The sequence below is a fragment of the Amphiura filiformis genome, chromosome 9 (assembly GCF_039555335.1).
Source record: "Amphiura filiformis chromosome 9, Afil_fr2py, whole genome shotgun sequence".
NCBI lineage: Eukaryota > Metazoa > Echinodermata > Ophiuroidea > Amphilepidida > Amphiuridae > Amphiura > Amphiura filiformis.
In genome coordinates, this window is record NC_092636.1 from 47965685 (window position 1) to 47980881 (window position 15197).

Here is a 15197-nt window from a genome sequence, read left to right on the forward strand (position 1 = left end):
TAACATACAAAAACTTTTTAAGGTAGGCTATTTGGTGCTGGTCTTTAGACTCAGAATCAGAGAGTGTAGCGAGTAAGTTTAAAACCTATAAACATGAATTTGAGTCCCAAAAAAAGTGGCATTTTTATTATTGTCGAGAAAATAAGTCCGCGAAATAGGCCTATATAAAAAAAAAACAAAAAAAACAACAGTCGGGCGCTGTTAACAGCCTCGTAGCGGGAAAACGAGGTGGAAGGATATCCATACATTGAAACATAATTATGTTAAACTTTCATCGATTTACAATCGACTGGTTATCATGAAATATCTCAAAGAAAGTGACATTCAGCTAGAAAACCGGCGTTTTTACCATTTCAACGAGGCGATTATTTTAGTGGTGTGCGCCCTAGAAATACCGGTGGCGCCAGTAACCGGAAGTGGGGCCCAGCTGAGCACAACCAACACCAATGGAACGCAGCGACACACCGACCTTGAACTTTAAAGTGAACCTGACCTGAACTAACTGCATGGTGAACTCCATCAACCTTCCTTTGGACTTGGAGCTTGACCGATGAGTGTTTCACAGTGTTTGGTGCTCACTGCTCAGATTAAGCTTTTATTTCTTCAAGATCTTACGTGCATTCTGAATTCTGATATTTGCGTAGGTATAAAATTTCCACACACAATCATTATCATCCTTGGCAAAACACTGTCACTGTACACTAACAATGCACGATACGGTGATTATATATTATGTGACCATCATGACAATGCATATGATAATTGTATAGATGATTCATGCATTTAGTCTTGAGTCTTGAGTTGATTCACTCCTTCAGTAAGCTAGGCTTGTCCTAGGAGGATTGTGCTGTGCATACGTGTCAGAAGGTGCTCATAAATTTACAACGTGCAAGTAAAACCGAAGACCGGCAGGTTACAAGGATTGGTGGGTTGGTGTAGTAGCCATATCCCTGAGGGCTGGTAGTGCCAGGGTCTGGAATTGGCTGACTGTTGTTGCTGCAATGACTGGTTGTGGTAGTCTGTTCCAGATTGGGATGGTGCGAACAAAGAAGGAGTATCTGTATGTGTTTACTCTCGACTGAATGGGTTGGTAACTCAGGGTGTTGGTTGCTCTTCCCAGACGAAGTGATGGTATAACTACAGTCGGGAAGGGGATGTTCACAAGTCCATGGTGGATTTTGAAAAACATGGTGCCCTGGTTGAGTAGTCGTCTGGTGGCAAGGGAATCCCATTCAAGGCGTTGTAGCATACTGGTCACACTTGCGGTTCGCTTCGTAATTGTTATAAACAAACCTAGCAGCTTGACGCTGGACAGACTCCAAAGCATTCACCTGCTCACAAGAATACGGGTTCCATGCAGCTGAAGCAAATTCCATTTTTGGTCGCACTAGAGCCTGGTAAGCCTTGGTCTTAACATGTATCGGGCAAGATGACAAATTCGTGCAATACACCCAGGGTGCTACGGGCACTAGATGTGATGTTTAGGACGTGATCCTTCCAGTCAAGATGTTTGTTAATTGTAACTCCAAGATATTTGTGCTTCGATGACTTAACAATGCTGTGACCGTCTACCTGATAGATGTGATTCAGTGGTTTGGTCTTGCGGGTGATGGTAAGAGTCTCGCATTTAGTAGCGTTAAAGCTCATCTGCCACTGGTCAGCCCACTGGAAGACTTTGTTCAAATCATCTTGGAGAGTGTCTTGGTCTTCAGTGCTCTGGATTTCACGATACAGGATACTGTCATCCGCGAATAGACGGAGAGTTGAGTTGATGTTGGTTACGATGTCATTAATGTACAGAAGAAAGAGGGTTGGACCTAGGACTGAGCCTTGTGGAACTCCTGAAATTACCGGTGACCACTTGGAGTGGGTGCCATTGATGGTGACACATTGCTCACGTCCCCCCAGAAAATCCTGAATCCAATTGAGTGTCTTTCCTCTTATGCCATAGTAAGTTAGCTTGGATGCAAGACGTTTATGGGGCACCTTATCGAACGCCTTGCTAAAGTCAAGAAGCAAGACGTCTGTCTGCCCTCCTCTATTCAACACTTCTGACCAGTCCTGCGTAGCCTGGATCAACTGGGTTTCACAGGACATTTTTTCCCTGAATCCATGCTGCTCATCGACAATGATGTGGTTCTTGGCGAGATGTTTTGCAGTATGTGATAACACGATGTGTTCCATCAGTTTGCAGGCTATGCTAGTAAGGCTAACTGGACGGTAGTTCTCGGGCGATGACTTGCTCCCTTTCTTGTAAATGCCAGTTACTAGTGGGCCATTTATTCAGTACAACTTCAAGGCCAAGGATCTTTAACGTTGTCCTCAATCCTCATTCATAAGTCTAATCTTAGGAGGGGGGACACAGACAGTGTCAACAGCCAGTGTTATAAATATAAACTTAATACTCCGTTGGTGAGCGACGGGCGATTGGTATTTCACCGAACGCAAGAAAAGGAGGCCTACCGTATCTGATTGGCTAGAAATCGATCGCTTTGTCGCTCAGAGGTGTAGTACAAACTGGAGACATGTATTCAATTCAATTGAAATCGATGTTCTATTATTCACGCAGATAAAGAAAGTGGATAATGTACATTTGTATTTATTAGATACAGCAGCTGGATTTTACACGGGTTCCTTTGTATAATTCATTTCTCAAATAGGTAAATATATCACAAATTTTACTTTGGATTTCAAAATCTTTACTTATAAAATGCAGTTAAAGATATCCACAGCAAACAGCAAGGCCCCGCTAATTAGTGTATTGCTTTTCGAGTTAGTGTACTGGAAACAAAACCGGCATTTTACCTGAAAACAAATCGAATTTTCTATAATAGTAACACCATATGGGATTATACATGGTACTGATCATGCGCAAATCGTAGAATAGAAACTAAGCGGCAGGCTCTATGGCAGCTGGTATCTCATCATGTAAATGGTATGCTTAGCCTGAGTCGCTCGGCCTATCTCGAACAAAATCGCCATGCGTAGCTTTTGAAAAACGAGAGGATTCGCCGTACTATCATGGCAATTTTTGACACAAAGATATAGGGATGATGACGCAGTGGGGGGAGTCACTCGTATAAACATGCTAGCCCAGGCACACCTGATGTTGAAATCACATTGAAATTTCGACGTCGAAATTGATTTTGACGTTGAAATCACATTGTTTTGCAAATGGACTTCAAAACCTGATGGAGTTCAACCTGATTTCAACCCGATTTCAACCTAGAGGTTAGTTGAAATCAGGTTGAAATCAGGTTCTTAGTTCCAGTAACTGTAACTCGTCATACGTCAGGTCCATAGATGTCATTATGTTTATGATAAAGACTGAAGTCTTGCTGGCAGGACTAGGTTGAAACTGTGACGTTGTATCAACATTGATTCAACATCGAAATCCTAACCTGTGCCCACTGGGAGCAATATCACAGCATCTCAAAATTTTATAAATTAAGGGTAGATATCTGCAACATTTTTTACAGCGTGTTTCTACTGAGCAATCAGTTGCGGGGGAATTTGAGTGAATTTATGGTAACATAAAAAAAACATTCTCAGTATATACAAACAGATCAGGTTAAGATTTGTGACACAGGTATTTAGCATACTACAATACAGCATAAGCATTCAAATCAGGCTGACCTTGAAGGTCATGAAAATATTTTTGGACTTCCACCTTCCCCACTAAATACATGAGTTAGTGAATTGTTACCCTGTATTTAGAGCCCAGTAGAAACAACCCGGTGAAGGGGAGAGGATTAAAATGCAGGTGAAGGTGAATTTGCGGTAATGCAAAGTGCTCAGTATAAATATACGGGTGATTCTCTGAAAAGGTGAACTTTTAAGTCCCGCGACTTTCGGCGCTCATAAAAGTTTTAAAAGCGGATTTCTTTTTTCTTTTTTGGCTTAGTCATGGACTTTTGTATGTATAAAAATAGTTAAGAACATCCAAGTGGGGAAAAATAAATTTCTTGGAGTCAAAAAATTCTTCAATATCTGACGACCCCCCTGAAAACCCCATGTCCCGATGTCACACACCGAATTTTAATGATTTTGTAGTATTTTTGTGAGCAAGTGTGGGAAGTGAAAATTACCACTGAATGGGGTAAATATCATGTCTAAGAAGGTTTAAATGCTTAAAACCACTTCTAAAGTCAATTTTATGGAATAATTCAAACATTTGTGTCAAAAAATTGCTGTCGCTGTCCCGTGGTTTTGCATCATTGCCGTCACATTGGCATCAAAACGGCTGGAGGTGAAGACCAAATATCAGAGGTCAATAATTTGACCCCGTACGCTGCCGTTTACAGATGACGAAAAACATCAACCCGGAATAGCTGCGCATTGGCACTCTTTTCCTGTCAATTTTGAGGGTATCTTCAAATATACAGGCGCACCTTTATTCAACATCATCTCCAAACGTTTCTGATCAATTTGATATAAGTGTTATTGTTGAATTTTTCCGGAAAATGATGATGGTTGAATATGTCCCACAAGCTGTTGTGGTGATATGTAACACATGGGTAAGCTTAACCCTGCTATTAACCGTAAGCAATGTCTGAACCATCATCTCCGCTACGTCAGTTGGCGTCACAATTTGCCTTACAGATATTGTAGCGGGAGCTGACTCATACTGTGGCGGAGATGATTCTCTATAGGAATTTGTGTAGAAACATCATCTCCGTCACATCACCATCATCTCCATCACAGCACCGGATCATGAGATACAGCGAAGTCCAGTTTAGTTGATCAGGAAATGCTTACCAATTCTAAACCTTCTCATACTTGTACCTTCGACGGATGTCATGAAATTTGTAAAACCCTACTTAACCATATACTTGAAGTCCTGTATCAGTCTCATAAAGAAGACAGCGAATGAGATTCAAATTTTCACCACCAAAAGCACAATGAAAATATATTTGTTCCAGCTATTTATTTTTTTAAATATTTGCAAAATGTTTTAATGACTTATTTTGTGTCCATTTTTGGACACACTTTAGAGAAGACTACCATATTATAATACCTCCATTTGCATTGTCAATTTGTTTATTACAACCATCATTGTGCTTAAACTAATTATGCTTTTATATTTTTTAATGCAGCCAAATACCTTGCCCATTATAATTTCAATGTAATTTTTGTTATTGAGGTTTAGTATTACTTTGTATTAAAATGTTGATATTTGAAATATGTGAATCTGTATGAATTTCATTTTCAAGTAATGTGAAAACATTACTGAAATCAAATTTATCGGTGCAATTACATTGTATGACGGAGATGATTCTCTATAGGAAATTGTGTAGAAATATCATCTCCGTCACATCACCATCATCTCCATCACAGCAATGTCATCTCCATCACAATTGTTGTTGACCTTTTTTTGACCTTTGACTCAGACAACATGGAATTTACTATTTGGAAATGTAATTGATATTGTATGTGTTTACTATGTCAGTAGAAATGTATTTAGTTATTTCTTTTTTGGCCTAAATGTGACGGAGATGATGCTCACCTGGCACAACCTGCAGATTACGCCCTCTATAATATAGAGGGCCCCCCCAAAAGATTGCGCCAAATATTGTTTTCACGCACTAAAGACTTACATCCTTACAGATATGTAAAGGAAACATTTTAATAATCATTTTCAAATTCATATTTGCCTATCTTCCAATAGTACACCTTTTCAGAGAATTACCCATACGCTGTTAGTCTCCACCCTGCAACCAATGCCGGGGGGCATTGAATGGTAGAAACAGTAGGATCATGCCTATTTTGAAAGTCCCTGTCATATCGGTGCTATTTACGATGAGCAGTGGTGACAACACCTTGTCCAGTTTAAACAAAATTTGTTCCGAAGAAACTGCTTTATATAGAAACTTGAATGACACATACATGTATCTACTCAAAATTGATTGCCTCCCAAAATTCTCTTGCCTCCCGCCCAAGAAAATCCTTCAACTTTTCATTCAACATGCAGTTCATTTGGCAATATTGTAATATTTCTTTAACATTGTTTACTTTCACAGAAAATGAATAAGGATCAGTCAACATCGCCGACGCCCAAGATGAATCCATTCCAAGTTCTACAATACATCCGAGACAAAAACATCAAGTATGTCCGTTTCGAGGTATCTGACATTTATGGCGTGGCACGTTCAAAGACAATCACAAGTCGACATTTCAACAAGTTCGCTACAGAAGGACTGAATCTCTACCTTGGCATATTCGGTTTTGATCCTCAAGGTAACGTTGTAGAAGGAAGCGGCTTTCACAAAGAGACAAATTTCACTGACGCGCTATTTTTCCCCGAGTATGACACTTTTACTACAATTCCATGGTGTCCTGGGATGGCACGTGTTCTAGCACAACCCATATTAGACGGAAAAGCCGTACAAGTTTCACCAAGGAATATAGCTATGAAGCAGTTGGCAAGATTGCAAGAGTTGGGTATGAGTTTGTATTCAGCTCACGAAATGGAATTCTATCTTGTTGAGAAAGATACTGAAAAACCTATAACACAGGGGAAGAATATCTACTCTACAATTCGAAATAATGCAGAAACGGAGTTTCTTCATCAGATCGTCGATGATCTACCGGCAGTTGGTGTGATACCAGAAAGCTTTGCATGCGAGTACGGTCCGGGCCAGCTGGAAATAGCCTACAGTCCTGTATTTGGTATCCAAGCTGCAGATAATGCTCATACCTTCAAAACTAGCGTGAAGGAGTTAGCGCAAAAGAAGGGATACATCGCATCTTTTATGTCCAAGCCATATGAACAATGGAATGGCAGTTCTTCCCACTTTAATCACTCCCTCTGGGATGCAGCAGGCAAGAAAAATCTGTTGTACGATGTTAAAGAACCGTATAAATTATCAAAGATAGCGCAGCATTGGATTGCTGGGGTACTTAGCCATTTACCCGCTATAACTCTTTTGATGGCACCTACTGTGAATTGTTTGAAGCGCTTCACGCAATTTGCATTCACTCCTACTAGAGCAACATGGGGTATCGAGAATCGCTCTTGCGCTTACGCGTAAAAATTACGGAGAGAAAGGCACTTATGTCGAGAATCGACTTGGAGCAGCTGGGTGTAATCCGTATCTCTCCCTAGCTGCAACTGTGGCAGCTGGCATTGATGGAATCGCGAAGGAGCTCCCTCTACCACCGCAAGTTACAGGCGATGCAACTGGGCCAATGGCGCCACCCTCTGCTGCTCGTATACCAGATAACATGGAAGACGCCCTCAAGGCTTTCGCAAAGGACAAGGTTATCTGTGAAGCTCTCGGAGAAGAGTTTTGTAAGTGTTTCGGTGCGATGAAGCTTCATGAACTGAAAATGGAGAAAGAAGCTGAATCCAACGGGACAGCAAATATGTGGGAACATGACTTGTTCTTTGAGTACTTATAAAATACATTAAAAAATTTCAGCTCTAATAATAAAGGACATGTATACCGCGCCTGTACATGTCTGTGCCAGTTTGGGGTGACTGCCTTACAGTACGTACATACATGTATGTACATGTACAATGTAGTTACATTCATTGAAAATCATGGGAAAGTCTTAAAATTGTCAACATAACATTAATATGTGAGCCGCTCGGACAAAACCAGGAACAAGTCGCATTTTTGATATTTCATGATTTGAATAAAAATGTATGCACTAGACAATAAGCTTTAAAATGATACCAAAATTGTATAAATAGCATCAATACTTTTCAAGATATGGATAATTTTGTAAATGATACCTTGATATTTTTGCCAAATTGCTGTTCTGAGTAATGGGCCAATTAGTTTCCTGCATTGCACAGGATTGAATAGGGATTATCATAGTTCCACTGTTATTTATTGATTAAATAAACCTCATTTTAATAAGTACTTTCAAGAATTTGACAGTCCACTTTATAGTCCCACAGTCAAATACTATATGAAATTAAGAATTCCAAAATTTAATTTTTTTATGGGAAAAAATTGAATACCTGAATGGAAGAAGGGCCCAACTCCATCAAAACTGTTTTTGAGATATTAAGAAAAAACTTAATATTTGGAAAAGTTTTATAGACAGAATATTTTCGTCTTCAGGGGACCTTTAATACATGAACTTACAATATTACATACATTCGAAATTATATATGGTCATGTTTTTTGAGGTGGGCACCCAAAAAAGGTGGAGCTGTCACATTTTCCAAAATTTTTTCTCTTCTTATTCCTATATTTTTGCTCAAATCCATCATGAAGAGATGGTTTTGGTTTTATTTTGAAGATAAATTATTAATTTAATGAAAAAATAACAAATACAGTTGAACAAATGTATTAATTAATTACAACTGCTTAATTAAGTTAATTAGGCAGGGGTGGAGCCGGTAGAGGAGGAGCCGGTAGAGGAGGAGCTCTGTGTAATTCCAATGGGAAGTTGGTGTTCATTAATAAAATTTGTTCACTTTGTTGCCTAGTTAGAAGTAAAACTGCATTTGCATAATGTGAATCTGACTTTTTAACTTTCTATAATTATAATTGCCTAGGTATTAAATCTGAATCCATTTAATAATTAAGGATTTAATGAGCTAAAGTTCAATTAATGCAGTGGAATGTGTGTCATGCAATACAATGGGCTTTAAATTTTGCATTCATGAAAAAAGGAATGAAAATATATTTCATCTGTCATTTAGATCTTTTGGTTTTAAATTGTTTTAAATCTTCTCAAAGGAGATTATTACAGTCAAAGGATTTTTAATCTGATGACAAATTGATCTCTAGTTATTGTTAGTTTATTGATGTAGGTTTATTGTGCATGTATATATGCCTACATGTAGGCCTACATGTACCATTGTGACAAATTATTCAATGTATATTGATTTTTGGAACACCATATGGGAATTAGATATTTAAATGTGATATTATAACAATTCTTTAAACTATTTTGAATACATTTTCCAAATTTAAAGTGTATTTGCTTTCAATTAATGGCACTTAGGGAAATTTTACATTAAATTAAGCAAATTAAAATACAACTTTTTCACACCCTGTATAACACAATGGGCTTAACAAATATAGTGCAAACTATATATTTTATGAAAGGACTAATTGTGTACATTCCAAATATCAAGTTCATTTTCCAATTTAATATACTATGTAGAAATATTGGAGTGGTAAAGAAATTTAATTTTTAGGTATTTTTGAGTGGAATCACCCTGTATATTTTTTGGCACACCCTGTATATATCCACTCAAACTTTACAGATTTGCATTCCTGACAATATATGCTTTATAAAAATGTATACTTTTACATAGTTTTGGTGAAAACTTTTAGAAATATAATCAGAAATACAAAAAAGGAGTTGATTTTTAACAAATTGCAAGATGTGACGCAATTGGGTCCCACCTCAAAAAACATGACCATATGATGTTTCCATGACAACGGTACAGGTCTTAATATGAGCTGGAGTTGGGCCCTTCTTCCACTAATATACTGCAAGTGCCAGTTCTGTGTTATAAATAGCTACAAAAAGAAGGTAATCACCAATATGCACAAGTAGAACTCATGTAATATGTTAGCAAGAAAGTTTATTGTAGTGATTGAAGCAGATTTCATGGATGAACAAAATTCCTCTTTAACCCTATATTTGTGGAAGAAGGGCCCAACTCCATGGAGTTGGGCCTTTCTTCCATGAAAACCATGATTACATGTATGTGGAAGACTATTTAGAGAGTTGATTTTGGCTCATCTTTCACACACAAGGAAGAACAGTCTCCTGGCAATAAAATGCTGGGTCTAACTCATTTTTGTAAAAAAATGGAGCTGGGCCCTTCTTCCACTCAGATATTCAATTGTCATCTTTAAAGGTCTATATTCAAAAACATGTCTGGCGACTTGTTCTGGATTTTGATGGAGCTGGTCACATGCACATTGCTTCAACAGATAGGAGGGATTTTTATGATTATGAGCAAAATTTGTTCAGTTTGGATGTAAAAACCAATATAATTAGTTTTTCTCCATTTGAGATTTTATAATTTGTCAAATATCAAGAATATAAATCTTCAGGAAATTTCCTGAGTTCAGGAAATTTTGCTTGGATCTTCCTTGTACACTACAAAGTATAGGGAAATACACTTTTGCAGGAAATGTTAAAAAAGCAGTTTCAGGAAATTGTCAGTGCTTGTTTTCATTCCTGAAATATGAAGATCATAATATATCAAATCAAATTAATCAAACAAGAAAATAATGTAGTACTATTAATTTTGATCCCCGGTTTTGATCGTAATATATTATTGGATTTTTTAAATTAAGTAGCACATCTGGCAGTATTATTAAAAACTAGCATTATATGCCAGATGTTGGTGGTATTAATGCATTGGTTGAATCCGGGGGCACTCAACTTTGGAAGTGATGGGTATGTGCGGACAGTAGTTTCGACTAAGGATCTTTCGGTGAGAAGGCCTTTTTGTGAGACTGGGTAAAATCTTACCAAAAGAGGCCAGAAGTGGGTCAAAATACCATGCTGCAAATGTTGAAATACGTCACATAAAATTGACATTTTCTAGTTAAGTTTTCCATGTGCAGCGCTACGTAAACTAGCTAGATATGGCATGCTAGACAATAAACAGGGCACATGTTTCCATTGACGTAACTTCATTGTCTTGCACACAGTGTTCAATGTGCCTGGTGTAGCAGAGCAAAATGCTCCCCATTTTTGGACAACCTGCTGCACAAATTTCTGCTGCTATAGCAATTGTTTACAATGTAAACAAAAATATATGCTAATATTACAAAGAACATAACCGAAATAACGTTCTCGCTAAAAATTGTGACACAAATTTTACAAAGAAAATTGAACCCTGCGTGCATGCATCTTGCATCTCTTTGCATTAATATTGAGTTGACGAGAACCATTTCAATCCACCGTCATTGTGTGACATCAAAATTGTTTAATTGTTGCCAGGTCAACTGATTCATACTGTGTTTGGAACAAAAACCAAAATGATCACAACACAAAAGTCAATGGGTTGCTAACAGGTGTGCAAACCAAGTGTGAACCAGTAACTACACTGTAAGGTATATATATGTGACCATCCACCACAACTGAGCCCGGATGTCGCCAGTGCCACTATTGAGATATGCTCCATTGAACTTAACAATAAACAATAGGAAACAAAGGATTGATTGACTGTTTTATTGATTTTTCATTACTTAAATGTCAAGTACTATAGACATGATATACATCATTTTAAAGCTAATTTCAAGCAGAATATTTTGGTTGAATATCTCAAAAATGATGATTGGCGACTTCAGGGCTCAGTTGTGCTGGATGGTCACATATGTGACATACAATGTATTCACTACAACGGCAAATAGCGCTCAATGATGGATCCACAGTGCTATTAGCACTGTGCTGTGTAAGGAACTTTGCCTCAATATTACAAATGTCAACCATTCTTGTATCATGTCTACATTCGAGAAACTAATCTTATCATGTCAAGGGTTTGGAATTTGCCAAAAAGTATTCTAGCAACTAGGGACGTCTCAGGTTATTATTAAACTTCAAAGTATTACGTTATATTTTGCAAGGTACTCCGAATTGTTGTATTCTTTTACTTGATATTATTAGTTGCCAGCCAATAGGTGTGTAGAGTATTTATATTATGTTCATGAAAATGAAAGTTCATCTGTGTTGGTATAAATCATGATTTTGATTTAAACTTTTGATCCAAACACAGGGAATTAATTCCTACCTCGAATTTTCAGATGGTACTCCATCTTTCATCAGCGAGTGAGTGACTGTATCAGGTCGTGATCTTTTGACCTTTGACCTGATAACAGACTCGTAGACTCCTGAGAGTTTGAACCGACCCCTGTCTTTGTTGAGAGATGGTTGGTTGCAGGTGGTTCCAACGTGGAGTCAAGGAAGCAGTTCACATCAAAGCCAACCATCTCTCAACAAAGACAATTCCTTGTGTTTGGATCAAAAGTATTATATTATATTTGCAACACGTCGTCAGTCTCACAATCCATTGTAAGTTCAATTTAAAATCCACACCCCCTGTGGAAGATTTAGCTAGTCTTCCACCTGAGAAGAATATAACTAAATATTTTTCTCAGTCTTCCACAGAGGGAGTATGAGTTTTGAATAGAATAGACAGTTGGGTAACTTCCATTTGAAATACTCATGCCAGTTGTGAAAGATATAAGTAAAGCCATCATACAGGGGGAGTAAAACTGTATGGGTTTCAAAATGATTAACCCTGACCAGTTACATTTGAAAAACGTACTCCCCCTGTGGAACATAAATCTTCCACAGGCGCGGCGTAGTGTGGATTTCAAGTGGAATTGCCCAATGTATCATAACTTCCTTTTCACCACAGAGATTTACGGTTGGTAGTACACATCGTAAGCATTGGCGATTTGTAAGAGGGTCACTTGGTCAAGTTAAGAGGAAAGAGTCATTGTCTTTACAGTGGGCGGCTTTCATGTATGCAACAATGAGTTTTTCATCTTTATACAGTTTCCCCAACTTTACCAAATGGGTTTTTGTATGTTTTATTTTTACTTTGTTTAGTGTAAAGTAATGCATGTGAGGTTATCACTTGATAGTATTCTTTTGGGTTACAGAAATTGCAGTGAGTCCAGCAACTATATGAAGAGGTCAGCAGGGTTAATAGCCAGAATGAATAGCTATGAATGGTGTAAGCATTTTTCACACCATCCAATTTTGTAATTGTCTGTTCAAAATACAGGTGGATGAGCCTCTGGTCATTGGAGGTGTTAGTGTAAATGTGCAATAGCTGCCCTATAGACATTTGACAGTTTACACATTCAATACAACACCTAGCAGCTATTGCAGATGGGGACTTCTTTCACTTGCTCATTATGAATTATGTGCATTATAATTCCTGTAATGTAGTCGTCTCATTCCGACTTATCTGAATGGGTTTTATGACCTTTTCCCCAGACATTACCAATTAATTGATATTGGGCCCAGCATTCAAGTTATCTGTGCCTTTACATAACCATCGCACCAGCACACTCGATAAAACCATAAAACTTGAATGTAACCAAATGATAACAACAAAAAGATTAAAATGACCATGTTTTTTATTTTATTTTGTAGCATCAAAACAGGCTGTTGTGAAATATCATTGGGCTGTACCAGTTGAAATCCGTACATGGAAGACATGACCTTAATCTGGGCTAATAATCTTCCATACAGGGAGTGTGATTTTAAATGGCGCTACTTGAAAGGGTGAATCAATTTGAAATCTGCAACCCCGTGGGAGATGAAGGTCATGTGCATCTTTCACACAGGATGTATGGATTTCAACTGGAATAGCCCATTGCGTGGCACCCCTGGAATGTGCATGTTGTATGTTTACATGGAAGACCCAATATTGATTAAGAGACACCACTGGAAAAAGGTCTATACCCACATATTTGGGTTACATTGACGCACAACTCATCTTCAGAATCCTTTATAAAATAATATATAAACTCAAAAAACATGTTTGTTTGTGTGGTTTATTTAATGTCACTTGTATAAATCTCTTTGAACTACACTACAAGATTCCTATTGCAGCTGCCTACACAACTATACCACTGCCATGGTATCTAAATGGTACACACAGTACCTACACCAGGCCTTCGCAACTGACGGCACACATGCACCACTTGGAATTAGTTGAAGTGTAGCACGGTAAATTTACTAATTTTTTTCACATAAATTTTTGACAAAAAAGGGGTGAAAATACCACATCTGAGCCTTTAGAAAGCCATTAAAATCTCAGGGCTTCTGGGGGCGCTGCCCCCTGAACCCCTGCAGCCGGGGCTTTCACACTGGACCCTTCCATGGACCATAAGGTGGGCCCCTGGATCCCACCTGCTATGCGTTCGGTCGTGCACGCACTCCCTCGCAAAATCCTCCCTTAACATGTTGGCACTTCATGATCACTAAAATTTCCCAGTTGGCACTTCAAATAAACTAGTTGAGAAGGCCTGACCTACACAGTACCAATGCTGCTACAGCACAGGACCCACCAGAAGTGGTACTGTACAGTAAGAACCTTGGTGGGGGTGTACCTGTGCAGGCAGACACAATAGGAATCTGGCAGTGTACATCATGATGTTATTCTGGAAAATCCCCTTGTTTTAAAACAAGAGCCAACATAAATGCCTAAAAAAGATTATCTAGAAACACCACCCGAAGGAGTGCGCCCTACAATGTATCTTTGTCCTTGCTTCAATTTCAACTTCATGATTTTTGTACAATGAAAAATAAGATAAGCAATTAATTTATCCAAACGATAGAGAACCATCCTGGAGAGGGGGTCTCAACTTTGGTTTGCGTGGGGATGTGCGGCTGGGGCTTTGAAAAATTACCTGATTTCAAAAAAAAATTTGATGAAGAATGGACCAGAAATTGAAATTATACCAATTAATCGCAAATTTTGCTAAAAAATGATGATAAGTTGACACTTTAAAAAAAACCCCAATTTTCATGAATTCAATAAACCAAAATGTGCCCGAGTCTAACTAAATGGATGCAAAATATGCCACTTGAATCTATCACACATCCCTGAACCCTCATTACCACTAAGAACCACAGGGCAGCGTATCAATTATTTGTGACCCACTCTGGCAAAACCAGGAACAATTCATCAGCGAATTGTATGTTACGTATAATCTGATTATCATTATATCAACTGGATCATGCTTTTGAGTTCTGCACCACGATCGAAATGATTGCAACACAAAGTCTATGGCATGTACTATCAAAAAGGTGCATGATCCAGTTACCAGGGAGTTACGTAACCACTTCGCTGGCGAATTTGACATTTTTGACATTGTCCTAGTTCAACTGTTAATTATTCAGTTAATAATCTCCTTTTAATAAATACTTTCAGTGGGTATACCAAGAAATTTAAAATGTCAATATTTGAATTTTTATGGGAATGGCATTATTACAACTTACACGCCTATAACTCAAATCATATATGGCTACTTGTGTGTCATATTTAACACAATAAGTGAGCTACAGAGGGCAGCACACAGGTTAATGGTGCTGTCTGATCTCTATTCCCCAATTCAAGAGATTCATGTTGTTGAAACTGCTTTATAGTTTAGTTTGTGATAGAAGGTGTATTTAAAAGCCAAATTTAAAAGTTGGTTTATAATATATATTGTATTGCTTGCACCGGTTCCATCCCTCATCACAATTTT

General features: G+C 38.1%; 1 pseudogene; it reads left to right on the top strand.

The window, feature by feature from the left end:
• The first annotated feature begins 390 nt into the window (after window positions 1–390).
• LOC140161077 (lengsin-like) lies at window positions 391–8726 on the top strand (annotated as a pseudogene).
• Window positions 8727–15197: the final 6471 nt, after the last annotated feature.